At 36.5% G+C, this 21,495-nt stretch overlaps 1 non-coding gene across 1 annotated transcript; it reads right to left on the bottom strand.

Moving 5' to 3' along the window:
- Positions 1 to 10,715: 10,715 nt before the first annotated feature.
- On the bottom strand, positions 10,716 to 10,818 carry LOC116477201 (U6 spliceosomal RNA). The gene has a single exon (XR_004250399.1). It is a non-coding gene; the product is annotated as a U6 spliceosomal RNA (small nuclear RNA).
- Between the last annotated feature and the right edge of the window lie 10,677 nt (positions 10,819 to 21,495).

Here is a 21,495-nt window from a genome sequence, read left to right as displayed (position 1 = left end):
TCAAATATATGCATTCAACGTTATAAATTTCCCTCTAAGCACTGCTTTTGATGTATACCACAAATTTTGAATAAGTTGTATTTCCATTTTCCTTTAGTTTATAATATTTTAAAATTTCTCTGGAGTTTTTTTTTTTTTTTTTAAAGTGTTATTTAGAAGTATGTTGTTTAATCTCCAAGTATTTGGGGACTGTGGTGGTTAATACTGAGTGTCAATCTGACTGGATTGAAGGATGCAAAGTATTGATTTTCGGTGTGTCTGTGAAGGTGTTGCCAAAGGAGATTACCATTTGAGTCATTGGACTGGGAGAGGCAGACCTTCAATCCAGGTGGGCACTATCTAATTGTCTGCCAGTGTGGACAGAATAAAAAGCAGGCAGAAGAACGTGGGGAGATTAGACTGGCTTAGCCTCCCAGCCTACATCTTTCTCCTATGCTGGATGCTTCCTGCCCTCGAACATTGAACTCTAAGTTCTTCAGCTTTGGGACTTGGACTGATTTCCTTGCTCCTCAGCTTGCAGATGGCCTATTGTGGGACCTTGTGATTGTGTGAGTTAATACTCCTTAATAAACTCATATATATCTCCTATTAGTTCTGTCCCTCTAGAGAACCCTGACTAATATAGGGACTTTCTAGCTATCTTTCTGTTATTGATTTCTAGTTTAATTACGGTGTGGTCTAAGAGCAGACATTGTATGATCTGTTTTTAAAATTTTGTTAAGATGTATTTTATGACTTAGAATATGGTCTACCTTGATGAATGTTTCATGTGATCTTGGAGAAGAATGTATAGTACGCTGTTGTTGGTGAAATAGTTTATTAAAGTCATTTATGTTCAGTTGATTGGTGGTGGTGGTGAGATTCTTTCTTCAGCTGTGTCTGGTCTACTAATGAGCTTATCAAAGGCATTCTTCATTCTGTTACAGTTTTTTAATCTCTGGCATTAGTTTTTGATTCTGTCTTGGAGTTTTCATCTCTTTTCTTACAATGCCATTTGTTCTTGTACGTTTACTTTTTCAGTAGAAATCTTAGCATATTAATCACAGTTGTTTTAAATTCTCAATCTGATAATACCAACATATCTGCCCTATCTTACTCTGGCTCTGAGGTTTGTTCACTTTCTTTAAGCTATTTTTTGCCTTTTAGTATTCCCTGTAATTTTTGTTGAAATCTGGACGTGATGTACTGGGTGAAAAGAACTCTGGTAGATAGACTTTTAGTGGTATGACACGAAGATGTGGGAGGAGAAAAAGCATTTTATAGTCCTATGATTAGATCTTAGTCTTTTGGTGAGCCTGTGACTAGACTGTGAACTTCAACAGTGTTTCTCAGTACCCCCACCCCTTAAGTGGGACAGGATGGCTAGAGGGGGCTGGAATTTGGCATTTCCTTTCCTCATGTGGAAGGATAGAGGGAGCTAAATTTGGGTATTTCCTTTCCCCCATGTGGAAGGCCAGATGATGTTAGGTATTTTCCTTCCTCTAGATAGGTTAGAGTCTGATAAAACCCTGCCAGGTTAGGCTGTCATAAAATAGTTTCTCCAGAGGGCAGGCCTTGTTAAGATAAACAGAATAGTCTGATGTATTTCAAAATGGTTTATTAAAATAGATATGATAATAGCAATGCGTCATAAAGTTGTAAGGATTAAATATGTTGATACATTTAAGAATAGTGACTGCTACATAATAAATTCTAATATCTGATAGACTTAGATTTTCAATGACTTCCTTGCTAGTTAATTAACTATACTATGTACTTTCGTGTATGGATGTGAGATTTCACAATTAACAAAGTTGATTGTGGCAAACTGAGAGTCTGGAAATTATGTCATTGTATTGTTTCATGCAAAAATCATTTTGTTATATACAAATAATGTGAGTAAATTTAATAAGTGCTGGTAACATGACAGCACAATCTCAGATATTATTCTTAATAAAATTAAATAACTCATGGCTTATGTATTGACCTAGAAATATTGGCCTGGACTAAAAATCCCTGTTTTTCCTATTTCTACCTCAGTGAGACATGCAATTTAGAGAATACTTGTTTTTATTTCAAAGAAAACATGCAAACAACAGGGGGTGTGTGTGTGTGTGTGTATGCATTTATACAAATATAAAAATAGAAAAGAAAGTAACTACTGGGATAAATAGCAGCCAAATAATTGAGAGTTAGCTAATTTATTTATGTAATTCACTTCATAATAAGCCAAAATATATTAAATCAGATTGTTCCTGAGCTATTCCTTCAAAGATGACAGAGGATGGTTTTTGGAAAGACAGAGATTGTAACAATACATGTATCTCTGGACAATCCACATTATTATTATTTTTGGAATCTAACCAGGAAGTAACTCTTCCTGGTTAATCATGCCTTAGAATTACTCTTCTTTAACCCATCAGGTGAATAATGTACAGAGAGCACTGAACTGGCAAATAAAGACCTGGAAGATCCCACATCAACAGCCAGCATTTTGTGGAGCAAATTGGATAAAGCAGCACTCAGCAGATAATTCCATTCTTCACCAATGATTCTTTTCTTAACTCAATCCTCCCTGATTCTTGTTTCCTCACTCCTCTCCCACTGAGACACCTCTGGTCTCCACCTTACCAACTGCTCCCTTATCAGTACTCATCTCGGGTGACCTCTCAGCAGCTTTATCAGTTCAGCTTGGCCTTCTTCAAACACTGTCTTCTCCAGTCCTCTCTGATACCATCCCCGTGAATTTCTTCCTGCTCCACTCCCACTTAGCTTCTTGGCCTCATTGCTGGTTCCTCTTCCTTTGTCTTATATGTTTTGAGTTTCCTAATTCCTCTTCTCTATCTGCATACTCTTCCTAGCTTAAGGTATCATTTTTGTGTTGATGTTTCACAAATGTCTATGTCTGGGATTAATATTTTCTCTTAGACTCCATTTAAAATAAGTGGTAGATGTCGAATTGGGATGTTAAACTTAAATATATCCATAGGACTTTTGATTTCTCACCCCACTTTCAACCTCATTCCTCATTATCTCAATAATGACGATACCTACCATCAAATTACTTAGATCCAGCTCCTTTTTTAAACTTTCATTTTAGGTTCTGGGGTACATGTGCAGGTTTGTTATCTATGTACACTCATGTCACAGGGATTTGTTGTACAGATTATTTTGCCACCCAGATACTAAGCCTAGTACCCAATAGTTTTTTCTTCTGATCCTCTCTGTCCTCCCACTCTCCACCCTCAGGTAAGCACTAGTGTCTGTTATTCCCCTCTTTGTGCATTCACACTCTTAAGAAGCACTCTCATTTGCAGGGATATGGATGAAGCTGGAAACCATCATTCTCAGCAAACTAACACAAGAACAGAACACCAAACACTGCATGTTTGCTCTCGTAAGTGAGAGTTGAACAATGGGAACACGTGGGCACAGGGAGGCGAACATCACACACTGGGCCTGTCAATGGGGGTGGGGGTCTAGGGGAGGGATAGCATTAGGAGAAATACCTAATGTAGATGACGGGTTGAGAGGTGCAGCAAACCACCATGGCACGTGTATACCTATATAACAAACCTGTACATTCTGCACATGTATCCCAGAACTTAAAGTATAATAAAAAAAGAAGCACTCTTGATTCCTCAATTTTCTTTATACCCCATTTCTCATTTGTTATCAAGTCAGTAACACCTGCCAAAACTTCCTGAATATGACCCTTCTCTCTACTATTCTATACCCATCCAAGCCTCCAAGCTTTCTTACATTTTTCTACTGTGAATTCTTCATCCAGCCTTCAAAATGCTCTTGTAATCTTAAATGAGATCATATCCCTCTTTTTCTTGACAGAATATGGTGAGAATTAAGTAACAAGTGTTAATACGGTGTGTAGGCCTCTGTCTTACCTGCACAGTGCCTATAGCTCACTTTCATATGCTCCAGATGAAATGGTCTTCTTTCCCCCTTTCAAATATACCAAACTTCCAGGACTTTTCATTTGCACTTCTCTATGCCTATAAACTTCTTCCAGATTTTTTTTTTTTTAATTTTTTTTGAGACAGCGTCTCACTCTGTTGCCCAGGCTGGAGTGCAGTGGCATGATCTCTGCTCACTACAACCACTGCCTTCCGGGTTCAAGCAATTCTCCTGCCTCAGCCTCCTGTGTAGCTGGGATTACAGGCACATGCAACCACAGCTGGCTAATTTTTGTATTTTTAGTAGAGACAGAGTTTCACCATGTTGGCCAGGCTGGTCTGGAACCCCTGACCTCAAGTGATCCACCCACCTCGGCCTCCCACAGTGCTGGGATTATAGGTATGAGCTACTGCACCTGGCCTTTTTCCAGATTTTTAAAAGATTATCTCCTTTTCATTTAGTCCTCAGCTCAAATGTCATCTCTGCAAAGTGGTCTTCCAGCCTGGCTAAAGAATCCAACCTTCACTCCTACTATTTAACCGTTTACTCTTTTTTTATTTCTTCATGGTACTATTATTATCTCTGATGAGCATGAAAGACAAACTCCACTAAAATATAAGCTTGATGAGGAGAGGAATTTGACAACTTTTTAATATTGTAGTTGGAACCTAGAATAGTGGGCAGGAAGAGAAGCTATTTGATAAATATCAGATGAACGAATGAACTGAGAAAAATTCAGTTCTTGAAGAATGCATTTGATGAATAACAAATTGAATCAATAATAAAGGACTTGAATAAAAAAGTAAGATATTATGACCCAGATAGCATTAGGAAAGAAGCCACTGGAATTAGAGAATTTAGAGAATAGAACAAGGCTGTGCTTTCACTCATAATTGTTTAAAATGATTAATAATATCATGAAGAGGAGCTGAATCTTGGTATTAGAATCCCTGTATCATTTCTTGTATATAAGCTTAATCAATGATATATAAGGCAGAATAAATAATTCCTAACATTTGTTTTGTCATCTTTAAGGAATCCACAGTTAGAGAATTTTTTCAATGATTATTAATATGGGTACTGTACGTGGTGTATCCTGTCTATATGCACAAAACAAGGTAAGCAATGCAATGCTGTTTTTGGAATTCTGTCTTCACAAATTTCATTGCTATCAGCGTCTACTCTGATAGATATGAATATTAAAAGACATTTGGCAAAAATAATAAGACTATAACATTAATAATACTAATTTTAGTAGAAAGTGCTCCCCCCAGCCAACCCTACATCTGTATCTATATCTATATCTATCTATATACATTCTGCTCTATTTACTTATTTTCTAAAACACTGAAAGCCTTTGAATTGTCAAAACAGGTGTGCTGGAAACCCAGATATGCTATCTCAGTTTTCGAAAAGAGAGGAATATTTAGCTCAGCAAGATTTGAATGTGAGAGTTTAAAGAGGAAATAACTCCCTAAGGGACAGGGTGGATTTACTAAGAAGGCACACTTTGATAAAACGCATTTCTTGCAGTGAAGTAGTTTCTCATGGTAGTACAAGTAATATAGCAAATTCTAATGTCAGTAACAATTTGACAAATTTTAAATATCATATCTCATGGAAAAATACATGTATAATACTTGATAGGAAATTAAGTGAATTCTTAATCAGTGAAACCGCTGCACTTGAAGAGTCCTACTGATTATACTGTCATCGGCCTGCAGGACATAGATGTCTGGTGGTATGTTGTTGAGTTTTTTTATTAATATCACTGACTTGAATGTTGACACAGAAATAATTCTTACTAAGTTTGTAGAAAGCATGAAGCTGGGAGTATTACAAATATATTTAGTGACAGAATCATCATCTAACATGACCTCTATATGTTGCAAAACAGTTCTTTAACAAGATGAAACTTACTTGGAAAAAAACTGAAGTACTACATTTAACTTTTTTAGGAAAAATGTCATCTTTATTTCATATAGAAAAATTTTGTCTATAAAATCAATATGAAACAACAGTTTTGTTTACTAAATATTTATTATGTACCTATATGTGCTTGCCTTTTAAAATCTTTTATGGATTTACTTTTTGGTTAATTTTTCCTTTTTTTATGGTTAAATTATTCCTGTTATTATGTGTTCAGTTCTCAGAACTCACTCTAAAATTGACATACACAAATTGGGGTTCATAGAATGGGGGAAGACTCTGGCAATTTTAATTTATAAAAAATGATGTAAAATTCTGAGAGGATGACTTGGAAAAAAGACAATTTATTAGGTTGGTTCAAAAGTAATCAAGAGTTTTGTCATTACTTTTAATATAAAGTGTTACTAGTTCTAAAATGGACTGCAGACAAAAATGGATTTATTTGTGGCTCGAGTGGGAAGGATCAGGACCAATGGACAACAGTTACACAGAAGTAAGTTTTAACTCAAGAATAACCTTCTATCTATAAGGACTTCCTGGAAAATAAAATGTATTGCTTTACCGAGATTTTTCAAACACTGGGAAATGTTCAAAGAGAGATAGAATGTCCAATTATAATGAATGTTGACAATAGGATGGATGCACAGGTTTAATTTGCTTTCCAACATTCATATTTACTGTGTCCATCTTAACTTTTAGAATTACCTACTCTTGGCAAAATCTCTATAATTCTTTTCGACTGAAGACAAAGTCATCTGTAATGCTTTCTCTTGGCTCCCCAAATATTCTGGCTCTACTCCTGGTTTCCATCAGACTGTAAAATGTAAATGCTCAGAAAATGCACCTGCAATTTCTTAAATTACTATTTTTGAATGTTGTTTTCATTTTTCTCTTATGTTTATGTAATTTGAGCTTTGAAAATTTCTGGTAATAGTTTATAATGACCTGAAGGGTTTTACATTTTCTATTAATTTTACAATATGTTGGCCGGGTACGGTAGCTCATGCCCGTAATCCCAGATATTTGGGAGGCCGGGGCGGGCAGATCAGGAGGTCAGGAGATCGAGACCATCCTGGCTAACATGGTGAAACCTCGTCTCTAATAAAAACACAAAAAATTAGCCGAGCGTGGTAGCACGTGCCTGTAGTCCCAGCTACTCAGGAAGCTGAGGCAGGAGAATCGCTTGAACCTGGGAGGCGGAGGTTACAGTGAGCTGAGATCGCACCACTGCACTCCAGCCTGGGCAACAGAGCGAGACTCTGTCTAAAAAAAAAAAAAAAAAAGTACATTTTGATAGGATTAAATTATAGATAGCATTAAAAATATTTTCCAATACACGACATAAATATTTTAAAGACATATTTCACTAGTATTTTTTGTGGAAAATTGTTCACTAACAAGTCAATTCCTTTTCTTGCCTACATGTATTTCTTCTGCATGAAGAATGTATATAATATTGATGTTATATTAGCCCTGCCACCTCTGTTACAATTATTTTAGCCTTTATAGAACTGTGTATTTTTTTTCTTTTTCTTTTTTTTTTGAGATGGAGTCTCACTCTGTTGCCCGGGCTGGAGTGCAGTGTTGCGATCTCAGCTCACTGCAACCTCCGCCTCCTGGGTTCAAGCGATTCTCCTGCCTTAGCCTCCTTAGTAGCTGGGACTACAAGAGCATGCCACCATGCCTGGCTAATTTTTGTATTTTTAGTACAGACAGGGTTTCACCATGTTGGCCAGGATAGTCTTGATCTCCTGACCTCATGATCCACCCGCCTTGATCTCCCAAAGTGCTGGGATTACAGGCATGAGCCACTGCACCTGGCCAGATGGGTGGAATAAGTAAATGCAGTTCCTTTAGCATGATCAAACACATTGGCAAGTCTTAACTTAGTCTGCTTGCTCAGGTCTCTTTAAGATGGGTCCATGGGAAGGCTTTTGGGAGCACAGAAATCTATTTATATATTTAGGGTATATGAATTTACATAGTAACATCACATGTGCAAAAACTGTAATATTCTTCGTTTCTCCATATGTAGACTTGTTTTAACATATAAGCCCACATTTCTGCTTCATAGCAGAAAACTTAAACTCACCAAGTCAAGACAACTTAGTCAGCTTTGGTTTAAAACTTTGTGTCCTTCGGATAAAGTCAGGATTCCTTTCTTCTCTTCCTTTACTACCCTCTTAAGTGATGTAAGAATCTTGGAGGCTGATGTAACAACTGACTTTTCTGGTCTGGGAGCCCTGAAATTATTTATCAATTTTTGCATATAAAATATTTTTATCTTGATTATTGTTAAGCTTTATCTTTTCTTTCTTCTCTATTACACCAGTATCTTCATTCAAGCTGGGTGTGATGCATTTAAAACCTTTCAAGGGCTTTCTTATTTTTCTTGGGATGAAGACAAATCTTGATAGAACACTTACTATGTATTTAACATAGTTCATGGCTGAACTGTTTAAAATGATCAAAATTTAAATTACATCAAAGTATAGCATGGCACGCCTTGAGTTACTTGGAATGATTCAGCCAAACTAGAAGAGATCAGATATCATGGTGCAAGAAAATGGGGCAGGCTGGTGCGTGGTCTCTTTAGCTTCAAGTGCAAGCTCCATGTGGCTCCTCCTACCTAATCCTGCAGAGAAAGTAGCTCTCATAGAGAGAATACAGATGCAAAGGCAATGTAAACAGAGCACCAGATGTCACAGAGAGAAAGCACTCCCACACCCAAAAGACACTCATGAGATTTCCAAGTAAAATTGACAGCCAGAAACCTTCATAAAGTATTAGGAGAAAGAAAGCATTATGTTGAAATCAATGGATAAAGAGAAAATTCTTGGCCGGGCACGGTGGCTCATGCCTGTGATCCCAGCACTTTGGGAGACCGAGGTGGGTAGATCACGAGGTCAGGACTTTGAGACCAGCCCGACCAACATGGTGAAACCCTGTCTCTACTAAAAGTACAAAAATTAGCCATATGTTCTGGTGCACGCCTGTAATCCCAGCTACTCAGGAGGCTGAGGCAGGAGAATCGCTTGAACTCTGGAGGCGGAGGTTGCAGTGAGCTGAGATCATGCCACTGTACTCCAGCCTGGGCAACAGAGCAAGACCTCATCTCAAAAAAAAAAAAAAAAAAAAAAAAAAGGGAGAGAGAGAAAATTCTTAAGTATTGAGGAAGTACATTTGTTAGATCCTCCTTCTTGTTATATTTATTTTGAATCCCCATCCCCATGGTCCATATTCCTCTATAGATTCTCATTTTCATGTGTTTCATACATATCATTTAATATGAATGTATCTCAGTCAAAATATTTGGTATTCCATACATATTTGTGTATACACATGATTTTATTTACATAAATATTAGGCTACAGATCTTTCTGTTTCTATGCAATCTGACTTGCAATCCTTATCCATGTTGCTGTTTTTACTGCTCTATCTTTGCCGCTGGCAGCTGAATACTGTGTATCTGTGATATGTATAGTATGTATCTACCAAACTTGATGTATTCATTTCCCTTGAAATGACTAGCTGGGCTGTCTGTAACTTCCCATGACCACAATGTACAATGTACATTGAAATAGACATTGTTGAAAAAACACGTTTTTCAAGGACCACATGAGAATTTCCTCAGAATACATACACACTAAAAAATGAAACTACTGAATTTTATTATATACATACCTACTCTAACTGATTTAGTTGAGCTAGATTGCTCTGGAGAATGGCTACAACAATTTGTGCCCATTAATGATGGTTTAAATTTTTCCACACATCAGTTCTTTGTCATTACTTGGTGTTAGCTCACTTTATTTTTTGACAATATGATTGAAGTAAAATTGTATCTTACTGATGTTTTAATATACATTTACTGATTACTTGTATTATTAAACATCTTTATATACTTATAAACCATTCAAGTTTCTCCTTCTAGTAATTGACTTTACATATCTATTGAACATTTACTTTTGGGTTTTTTTCTTATCTATTTCAATTAATTATTTATATATCATACATAAAACAATCAGCTATTAGTTTGGGAAATATAAATAACTTTCCCAGTCTGTCTTTTGTCTGCTGTGGTTATCTATATAATCTTTCTTTGAAAAGAGTAATTCTTATTTTTATTTATATAATCAATCATCAATTGTTAAATTTACGCTTTTGAATTTTGAATTTAGGAAAGTCTTCCTTTGTTTAAATAATGGTAGTCTATGTTATCTTTTATTAATACTATATTTTATCATTTTACATTTCAGTTCTTATCAAATGGGAGTTATATATAATATGAGGAATTAAACAAACTTTATTTTCTTCCTTAGTAATTCTTTTCCCAAAATAATCTGCTAACAAAATCATTTTTTCCTTTCTAATTTGTAGTGTCATTTCTATTAAGTATTAATTGCCCACATTCAGTGGGTTGTTTTAGTTTGAGGTTTTCCAAAGTGAATCCTTAGGTAAGCATTTGATTACACATAGTTTATTTGGATAAAGGTGCATTTTGAATGTAGCTACTATAAATGAGTACCTTCATTTTTCTAAGAGATAGTTGGCCAGGCGCAGTGGCTCACGTCTGTAATCCCAGCACTTTGGGAGGCTGAGGCGGGCAGATCATGAGGTCAGGAGTTTGAGACCAGCCTGGCCAATATGGTGAAACCCCATCTCTACTAAAAATACAAAAATTAGCCGGGCATGGTGGCATATGCCTGTAGTCCCAGCTACTCAGGAGGCTGAGACAGAAGAATCACTTGAACCAGGGAGGCGGAGGTCACAGTGAACTGAGATCGCACCGCTGCACTCCAGCCTGGGTGACAGAGCGAGACTCTGTCTCAAAAAAAAAAAAAAAAAAAAAAAAAGATAGCTTTTTAAAAATATATATATATATTTAAAATGTTAAACATATGGAACACTTCATGAATTGGCATGTCACCCCTCCGCAGAGGCCATGCTAATCTTCTCTGTATCCTTCCAATTTTAATATGCACCGCCGAAGCAAGCATTATTTTTTTTCTCTTCTTTTCTCTTTCCTCCTTTTTCCCACTTCCTACTTAGTTCTTTAGAAATGGAATTAAAACCTTTAACCTCTCCTTCACCAGATACTTGCCTACAGGGCAAGTTTATCTAACTATATGCTTAGGAGCTCCAGAACGGTACTCTCCCACCAGGAGATCGCCTCAAGAGACAACAGCCAATTTACGACACAAAATATGCCCACTGTGAAACTCTCTCTCACCTGGAGAATTTTGGCCACTCTTACAACCTAATTTCTGCCCATGAAGGCACCAGTGGTCTCCAGCTTGAGCACCCAGTAGTTAAGGCACTGAAGCAAGTGTGGACTCCCATCTCCCCTGCATACCTTTCATGCAGACTCCTTTTAAAAGGGCCTGCTTTCTACTCGAAAAGCAAAGCAATACTCTTAAAGAAGGATGTCAGTACTTACTCCCCTAAGCTAGCTTGGGAATAAAAAGTCACTTTCTTTATATCAGACCTTGCTCTTATTAACTGGACTCTGCGAGTGGTGAGCAACTGAACCTACATTTCATTTATACTACCACTTTAATCCCAGTGGTAAACTCTGGGAGCCAGAGTAGATACAGGAATTGGTACACCCAGAGTAAGGAATCCAGGGGGGTATGTACACCAAACCAATGGAATGCTGATAAATGGTTAACAACTGCCTTTCAGGAAACAAACAGTTCACAGCATTTGTGATATCTGCAGTGTAAATAACTTCACCAGGCAGAATTGCAAACTGCTGAGTGATTTCACGTAGCTTGCAAAGTTTCTGAAATTTTAACAATTGGTTCCCTTGAGCTGGTAGGAGCCAGCTCCAGCACAATGCTGAAAACCCAATTAATAGTTATTTGTTGAGGGCTGTTCCTGAAGACTGTTGAGTCTTTGGCACTCGGACCATCTGTGCAGGTGGCAAAAAGTCTCCAGTGACAAGAGAACATCTCCAGGCAAAATAAATACAGGCGCTGGCAGTTGGAAAACTAGCACATGAAGGGAGACATGCAATGTGCAAACAGTATCAGTTGCATGGACTAGTTTCTGGAACAGAATAAAAAATCTATTTTATCCACCTCTGTCTATTACCAGGATGTTTAGTATGCCTTAACATTTCTTAGGGCTTGTTCTTCATTTGTTATTCTTTTTTAAATATTTCTTGGTTATTTATAGTTTCTTTTTCTTCAAATTCTGATTGCATTAGATTTATAGATTAATTGGGAGGAAAGTATACATCTTTAAAATTCTAGTCATCTTGTAACTGAGCCTTTGTTATAAAGATCATAAGATGTTTGTTATACTTACTTTTTATTTTTCCTTGTTGTTTTCTTCCTCCATGTGTGCTTGCTTACACATAGCCATTCAGTAGTCAGTATTTACTAGTAATTGATTAATAGTCAGTATTTACTAGTAATTGATTAATGTCATATCCTAATTCCTAGGGCTCCCCACAAGATTGATGAGCTTGTGTTTCTTGGAAAGAACAATGATTTTTAGGTTATGTAGATCTCCTTGATGGTGTCCAGAAGTTTGATTTGGCTTAGGGATGCAAATATCTTTGATCTTCGGGGGATCCCACCTCCTCTATACCTACTCTATTCATTAAAGCCCCCAGTTATGTTCAAAGGCAGGTCAGATTTGAGAGTTTGTCTCTCCTGCTCCCAAGCTTAGGCCAAATCAGAATAAGCCTTTCTTTGCTCCTAAGTGTTGATGTGTCAGTGTTTGTCTTATTTATAGTGCATTGAGTATACAAGCCCAAATTTGGGGGTTCATTAACAATCTCATGTATGCTATATATTTATTTGTCCACTTAAATCTTTTTATGTTCTGTGGAAAGTTCACTGCTATTTTCTATAAAACTTGTAATCATTCGTTCATATTTTAACTTCTAGATAATTCATGGGATTTGATGCTATTGTGAATAGTGTCATTTCTATCACATTATCTAGTTATTGCTGTTATAGAGTTTGCTTGTTGACACTATTGAGCTTTCTATGTACACCATCAGATTTTAAACGTTGTGATCCCATGACCCCTTTATAATCTTAACAATTATTGATGATCTCAAAATTATTAATCCCAAAGATTTTGATGAGCTTTCATTTATGTGTGGTGATATTTATTGTACTAAAAATTAAAATAGAATATTTTAAACTATTTATTGAATATAATAACTCATTAGAAGTTAATGTAAATAACATTTTACTAGTCAAAAAATGAGTAAATATTTCCAAAATAAGAATATATTAAAAAGAATTGAGTTGTTTTAGCTTTTTGCAAAGCCTTTAATGTTTGACTTAGTAGAAGTTGCTGAATTTTTATTTCAGTCTGTTGCCATGTTACATGGCATATAGCTTCTGAAATCACTGTATAATCATAAGAAAATAAAAGTGAAAAAGTCAAACACAACTTAGTATTATAAAAATAGTTCTGACCTTGTGAACTTTCTGAAAGGGTCTCAGGAACCCCCAAAATTTTCAGACTACATTTGAGAACTGCTAATGTAGATGACTTTCTCATTCATAATTATTTACACATTCAAATATTTTATCTATTATTTGTTTGCTTTATTTTTTCATGCTGATGAGGATTTCTGGTTTCAGATTGTTCTCCTCAGCTTTGTCAAGGGTTTTCCAATATTAACACAATGTTCAATTTTTAAATTAATTTTTACTTAGTGGTTGTTCTCTAATTCAATGATTTATGCTGCAATTATGAAATTAATTTTTTATTCCTGCTTTTTTGGATTTGCTCTATTTTTTTCCAATTTTGTTAATTGAACTCAAAATGTTTTATTACTATTTTTACTGTTTTGATTGATATGTTTAAAGCTATACATTTCCTTTAGGTACTGCACTAACAGTGTACCATAAACTTTAGTGTAGTGCTTTGTTCATGGGTGACTCATTAATACATTTATACTTCTCCCAACCAAGGATTTGTTGTTGTTGTTAGTTACATTTAATTAATTATGGCCAGAGAATATGAACTATATAATCTTAATTGTTAGAAATTCATAGGGAGGTGGTTATAGTTTAGGAATTTAAATGAATATGTATTTATTATTAAGTATAATGTTCTTGATAAACTTTTAATATTTTTTATTATTCTAAAACCAAGATTAGTTACTATTACATAATAATAAGTAATCTACTATTACTTATTATTACTTAATAATAGATTAAAGTAGTAAGTAATAATAGATTCCCATCACATTGATTCCACATGACCCATTCTTCCTCTTTCAAAGGTGATTCAATGATAGCAGATGTTACCCTTTGTCAGGCCTCTGAGCCCAAGCTAAGCCATCATATCCCCCTGTGACCTGCACATATACATCCAGATGGCCTGAAGTAACTGAAGAATCACAGAAAAAGTGATAATGGCCTGTTCCTGCCTTAACTGATGACATTACCTTGTGAAATTCCTTCTCCTGGCTCATCCTGGCTCAAAAGCTCCCCCACTGAGCACCTTGTGACCCCCACCCCTGCCAGCCAGAGAACAACCCCCTTTGACTGTAATTTTCCATTACCTTCCCGAATCCTATAAAACAGCCCCACCCCTATCTCCCTTCGCTGACTCTCTTTTCGGACTCAGCCTGCCTGCACCCAGGTGAAATAAACAGCCTTGTTGCTCACACAAAGCCTGTTTGGTGATCTCTTCACACGGATGCGCGTGAAACCCCGTGCATGCTGACAGAATATATTTTGCAGTACAAAAGAAGAAATCCAAGCTTGTGAATTTGGAAGCTTATGTAGATATTGCTCTACGCATACCACTCTCTTCTCTAAAGTAAGCGAGTTTTCTCTGGGAAGAAAAAGGTGAAGATTCCTGCCCCCATTATGCAATCACTTGGCACCCGAGAAGAAAAGTTTTATTGCCCTTTGAATGGAAGCAGATGGCTCCAGGTCTGACACTTGGTATGTGAGGAAATGGGTCTGGGGAAAGAAAAGAAACATTTTTTTTTATGACATTTCAGTTTTCTTTGCTTAGAAATCCTAGCCATACAGAAACATGAAAATATTCATATTGTGTCTCAGAACTACTATAATTCTTTTGTTCAGGCTTATGGTGCTTTAAAAATCTTCTAGATCTTTGCTCGTATTTATATTGCTTATGTATTAGACTCTGAGGTATTTTTGTAAAAATATTTCCAGCATAATAGTTGGTTTATCTGTTTACTCACAGCTTTAAGTTCTTAAAAAAATCAATGTTGAGGCTATGTTGATAGGTGCATATGTGTTTGTGATATTGCATTTTTTAAATCTATTGTTCTTTTCCAGATACATGACATCTTTTGTTTTACGTTGTGAATTTTCCTTGGTGAATTCTACTTTGCCTATTATTAAATTTTTCACCTGGCTTCTTTTTATTTTTTATTTGTTTGATACATGTATTTTCATTAACTTACATTCAAAATTTCTACATTCATTTACTTTAAGTTTGCCTCTTACAGGAAACACATTTCTGGATCTTTATTTTCTTATTTATTTTGTATCAAGCCTCAGATTCCTGTCTTTTAACTGATACATTTAATACACATACATTTATATTACTAATACATGTCATACATACATTTAATACATATAAGTAATATTACATTAGGACTTATTTTGCCATCTTATTTCATATTCACATTTTCTATTTCTGTATTTCTGTTTTGCTTCTTTTTGTCATTTTCTAACCCCATTGAAAAGGCTGATTATTCTAGTTTGAGAGTTTTTTTAAAAGTGTCTGTTAGTTTTCTGGAAGCTACCTCTAATTTATTAAGATACATACCTAAGTTTATTTTTCTCCATCATTTCTGAAGTTGATCAGTATCTTTATATTTTTGTGCAAACAAGGCAATGATGTTAGCATGATCATCCAGCTAACTTTCTAGCTTTCTGTTATCTCTTGCCCTTCCCATCCTTTAACCCTGACATATTGGTTTCATCTATTTCTTGTTCTGGCAGACTTTGTGTATCCTATTTTAGGTAATGATAGAATGTTACAAGTTACTTATTTTAGCCCACTTCCATTATATATTTTAATGATTTCCTGTATTTATTTATCTTCTTGATGGAGTTCTGTTTCCCAGAGTGTTTTACAGAGTCTTTGTGTGATAAAACTTCAGAGGCATTGAGAATATTTTCATTTACCTTCTTATTAAATAGTAATTTTCCCTATATAAGTTCTATAAATTGAAATACTTCTGAAAACATTACTACATTTTTTTTCCTCAAAATGTTACTTTTGAGAACCTAATGTAAGTCTGATTTTTTTTTTCATAGGAAGACACAGGTTCTTTCTTTTTCTTTTATTTTTGTACATATAAGTTTATGGGGTACAAGTGTTATTTTGTTACATGTATAGATTGCATATTGGGGAAATCAGGGCTTTTAGGGTATCAATCACTCAAATAACATACATTGTACCCATTAAGTTATCTCTTATCATCCATCCTCTTTCTACCTCCTTACCCTTCTGGGTCTTCATTATCTATCATCCCACACTCTATATACTCTATATCCACGTATATACTTTATTTAGTTCCCACCTTTTAAGTGAGAACATGCAGTATTTGTCATTTTATGTCTGACTTCTGTCACTTAAGGTAACAGCCTCCAGCTCTATTCTTGTTGCTGCAAAAGACATGATTTTATTGTTTAAGACTGAATAATATTTTATTTTGTATGTATGATACATTGTCTTCATCCAGTCATCTGTTGGGGGACACTTAGGTGGTTTCCACATGTTTGCAATTGTGAATAATGCTGTGATAAACATACAGGTGTAGGTATCTCTTTGATGTAATGATTTCTTTTCCTTTGGGTAGATATGCAGTAGTGGGATTGCTGGATTCAATGATAGTCCTATTTTTTATTCTTTGAAAAATCTTCATACTAAAGGTTTCACTAATTTACATTGCCACCAACAGTGTGTAAGAGTTCCATTTTCTCCACGTCCTCACCAGCATCTGTTATTATTTGTCTTTTAATAATAGCCATGCCAATTGCTATAAGATGACATCTCATTGTGGTTTTCGTTTGCATTTCTCTGATGATTAGTAGGATTGAATGTTTTTTCATATGTTGGCCATTCGTATGTCCTCTTTTGAAATACGTCTGTCTATTCATGTCCTTTGTCTAATTTTTAATGAGATTATTTGTTTGTTGTTGTTGTTGTTGTTGAGTTCCTTGATTCTTTGAATTTGGATATTAAATTTTATAAATATATTATGTATGTAACTATGCCACATATAGTTTGCAAATATTTTCTCCCATTATGCAAATTGACTGTTCATTCTTTTGATTATTTATTTTGCTGTAGAGAAGCTTTTTAGTTTGAGTCCCATTTGTCTTTTTGTTTCTGATGCCTGTGATTTGAGGTCTTTGTCATGAATTCTGTGCCTAGCTCAATGTCCTGAGGAGTTTTCCTAGATTTTCTTCTAGTATTTTTATAGTTTCAGGTTTTACATTTAAGTCTTTAACCTATCTTGAGTTAATTTTTTATATGGTGAGAGAGAGGGTCCAGTGTTATTCTTCTGGATATAGCAACCCAAATTTCCCAGCACCATTTATTGAAAAGGTGTTCTTTTCCAAGAGTATGTTCTTGTCATTTTTTTTCAAAGATGAGTTGGCTGTAAATATGTAGCTTTATTTCTGAGTTCTCTATTTGATTCCAATGATCTGTGAAGACACAGGCTCATTATGTGTCTGTGTTGGGCTTCTTATGCTTGCTTAAATGTTTTATTCTAAAATCTTTCATTCTTCTTTAATTTTGGGACATTTGTAGTCATGTATTATAAATATTTTCATTCTTTTCTATTTTTGGTTGTTTTGAGACTCCCATTATATATGGATAGTGACACTTCCACTAAAGTCTACATATCTTAATGTTTTTGTGGCAACAGAATTAGTTTATACAATAAGTAATTGTTCTCCGTGGGGACAGAAGGCATAACTTCAACTAATAAGTATTAAGCATTTGCCATTTCATTAATTTTCCTAAGTATTGCTCTGTTAAACATGTGGGTGTTTTTTGCTTTTATTTTTGCAGAGGGAGATTATAAAACCCAGAGATGTTAGGTAATTTGCTAATCTACCTAACGAAAGTGGTACTAGATTTCAAACCTAAGCCATCTAATTCTAAGGTTTGTGTTCTTTCAATCCATGATATTGTCTCACCTGAATATGTAAAACTAGAAAGAAAAATGTAAAACAGTATCAACATATCTCTATTATGTAAATGATCTTTGAGGATTGTTTCAAAAATTAGTAAGAAAATATCTCTAAAATGCTAAGCTCATTAGATAAACTTAAAAGTCATGGGCAAACCCACCTAATCAAAGCCTCACTGAGTGTATGTCACTCTAGTTTTATATATGAAACCATGAAATATGTTAGCTGATCTTAGAAGCAATGTTTCAAATGTGGTATTAAGTTAAATAAAATGTTTCCTCTTTATAATGGAAAAATTTGTTGTTTTATTTTTTCATTAGAAATCCCATCACGTTTTACTTCACTGATTGACAAGTCAGTTTAAAGATATTACACATTAGAAAATAAATGTAGCAAAAAGGCAAATAATCCAAACAGTTGTATCAAGATCATTGTTTTCACAAAAGCAGCATGCAGATGTATTCACTTTCACATATGACTTATCAGATCTTGAATTGTCTATGTGTGCAAACTAAACATGCCATATGTCAATGCCATGCTGAGCAAAATTTCCATTTTCTATTAGCCTGCAATCTGAATGATAAATTAAATGATTCTCAGAAAATAAACAAGAGCTATAAAAATTAGACAGTCAAAGGAAATTAAAGCTCCAGTTAGATGATTGTGTTGAGCTGTTCTTGCCTTGCTATAAAGAAATACCTGAGGCTGGGTCACTTACAAGAAAAGAGGTTTAATTGGCTCAAGGCTCTGCAGTTTGTACAGGAAGCATAGTGAGGGTGCTGGCATTTAGTGAGGGCCTCAGGAAGGTTCCAGTGGTGGAAGGAGAGGGAAGAACAGGTGTCTCATATGGCATCTGTGGGAGAAAGAGAGAGTGGGAGATGCCACTCAATGTTAAACAATCAGATCTTGCATGAACTCACTCAAAACAAAGGTGATGGTGTTAAGCCATTCATGAAGGATGTGCCCCCATGATCCCCATACTTTCCACCAGGCCTTACCTCCAGCACTGGAGATTACATTTCAACATGAGATTTGGAGAGTACACAGATCCAAACTATATTATTCTGCCCTGCTCTCCACAAATCTCATGTCCTTCTCACATTACAATATAAAATTATCTCTTTACAATAGTCCCCCAAAGCCAGAACTCATTCCAGCATTAACTCAGAAGTCCTAAGTATCAAGTCCCAAGTCTCAAGTCCCAAATCTCATTTGGAAATGAGTTTATTTCACCCATGAGACTGTAAAATCAAACCAAGTTATTTACTTCCAAGATGCAATGGGGGTACAGGCATTAGGTAGACATTCTCTGTCCAGAAGGGAGAAATTGGTCAAAAGAAAAGGGCTATGGGATTCACACAAGTCTGAAACCCAGCAGAACAGTCATTATACCTTAAAGCTCCAAAATGATCTCCTTTGACTCCATGTCCCCCATCCAGGGCACACCGCTGCAAGGGGGTGGGCTCCCAAGGTCTTGGGCAGCTCTATCCCTATGTCCTTTCAGGGTTGAGCCCCCAAAGCTGCTCTTGCAGGTTGGAGTTGAGTGCCAATAGGTTTTCCAGGTGCATCATGGAAGCTGATTGTGGATATACCATTCTGGGGTCTGGTGGATGGTGACTCCTTTCCCACAGCTCCACTAGGTATGTTCCAGTGGGACCTCTGTGTTGGGGCTCTAACCCCACCTTTTTTCTTCTCCCTACCCTAGTAGAGGTTTTCTGTGAGGACCCTGTTCCTGTGGCAGGCTTCTGCCTAGGTACCCTATGCTGAGATACACCCTCTGAAATTTCAGTGGAGACTGCCAAGCTTCCTTCACTCTTGTCCTCTGTGCGCCTTCAGGCTTAATACCACATTGAAGCCACCAAAGCTTACAGCTTTTACCTTCTGGAGTGTTGGTCTGAGCTGTATCTAGGCCCCTTTGAGTTAGAGCTATAGAGTGGGGATGCAGGGAGCAGCCACCCTAGGTGGCACAAGGCTTTTGTGCTCCTGACCTGGCCCAGGAAACCATTCTCTCCTTCTGGGCCTCTGGACCTGTGATGGGAGGGGTTATCTTGGAAGATCTCTGAAATGGCTTGGAGGACTTTTTCCCATTGTCTTGGCTATTAGTTCATAGCTCCCTTTTAGTCATGCAAATTTCTCTAGCAAGTGGTTGCTCTGCGGCCTGCTTGGATTCTTCCCCTGAAATTGGGGTTTTCTTTTCTACCATGTGGCCAGGCTACACATTTTTCAAACTTTTATACTTCTGCTTCCCTTTTAAATATAACCATCAATTTTAGGTCATTTGTTTGCTCCCACATCTAAGCATAGGGTGTTAGAAGCAGCCACACCACATCTTGAATACTTTGCTTCTTAGAAATTTCCTCCACCAGATAGCCTAAATCATCACTGTGAAGTCCAAACTTCCACAGATCCCTACAGTGTGAACAGAATGCAGCCAAACTCTTTGCTAAGGGATAACACACATGACTTTTGCTACAGTTTCCAAAAAGTTCCTTATTTCCATTTGAGACCTCTTCATCTTGACTTCCCTGTCCATGTCACTATCAGCATTTTGGCCACAACCATTTAACCAGTCTCTAAGAAGATCCAAACTTTCTTTTTTCTTTTTTTTTTTTTTTGAGATGGAGTCTTGCTCTGTCGCCCAGGCTGCAATGCAGTGATGTGATCTCAGCTCACTGCAAGCTCCGCCTCCCGGGTTCATGCCATTCTCCTGCCTCAGCCTCCTCAGTAGCTGAAACTACAGGCTTCCACCATCACGCCTGGCTAATTTGTTCTATTTTTAGTAGAGAGGGGGTTTCACCGTGTTAGCCAGGATGGTCTCGATCTCCTGACCTTGTGATCCGCCTGCCTTGGCCTCCCAAAGTGCTGGGAATACAGGCGTGAGCCACCACGCCTGGCTCCAGAAGATCCAAACTTTGATATTCTTGTCTTCTTCTGAGTCCTCCAGACTCTTTCAACCTCTTCCCATTCCAAAATTTCTTCTACATTTTCAGGTATATTTATATCAATGCCCCACTCCTCAGTACCATTTTTTTTGTGTTAGGCTATTCGTTCTCGCATTGCTATAAAAAAAAAAACCTGAGGGTGGGTAATTTACAAGAAAAGAGGCATAGTTGGCTCATGGCTCTGCCGGCTGTACAGGAAACATAGTACTGGCATCAGCTTCTGGTTAGGGCCTTAGGAAGCTTCTAATCATGATAGTAGGTGAAGGTGGAACAGGTGTCTCACATGGCATGGGTAGGAGCATGAGAGAGACAGTAGGAGGTGCCACACATTTTTAAACAATTGGATCTCACATAAACTCTCTCATAACAAAGGGTATGGCACTAACCCATTCCTGAGGGACATACCCCCATGATTCCAGTGCCTTCCACCAGGCCTCACCTGCAACTCTGGGGATTACATTTCAACATTAGATTTGAGGAAGACACATATCCAAACCATATCAATGGTAATGGCTTTTCACGGTATAGGATATTAGCAGATGAAGTGGTGATAAAACATTAGA

This window comes from Hylobates moloch, unplaced genomic scaffold (assembly GCF_009828535.3).
Source record: "Hylobates moloch isolate HMO894 unplaced genomic scaffold, HMol_V3 SCAFFOLD_2, whole genome shotgun sequence".
Classification (NCBI taxonomy): Eukaryota; Metazoa; Chordata; class Mammalia; order Primates; family Hylobatidae; genus Hylobates; species Hylobates moloch.
Note: the sequence above shows the minus strand (reverse complement) of the source record. Positions and strands in the feature narration are given on the sequence as shown.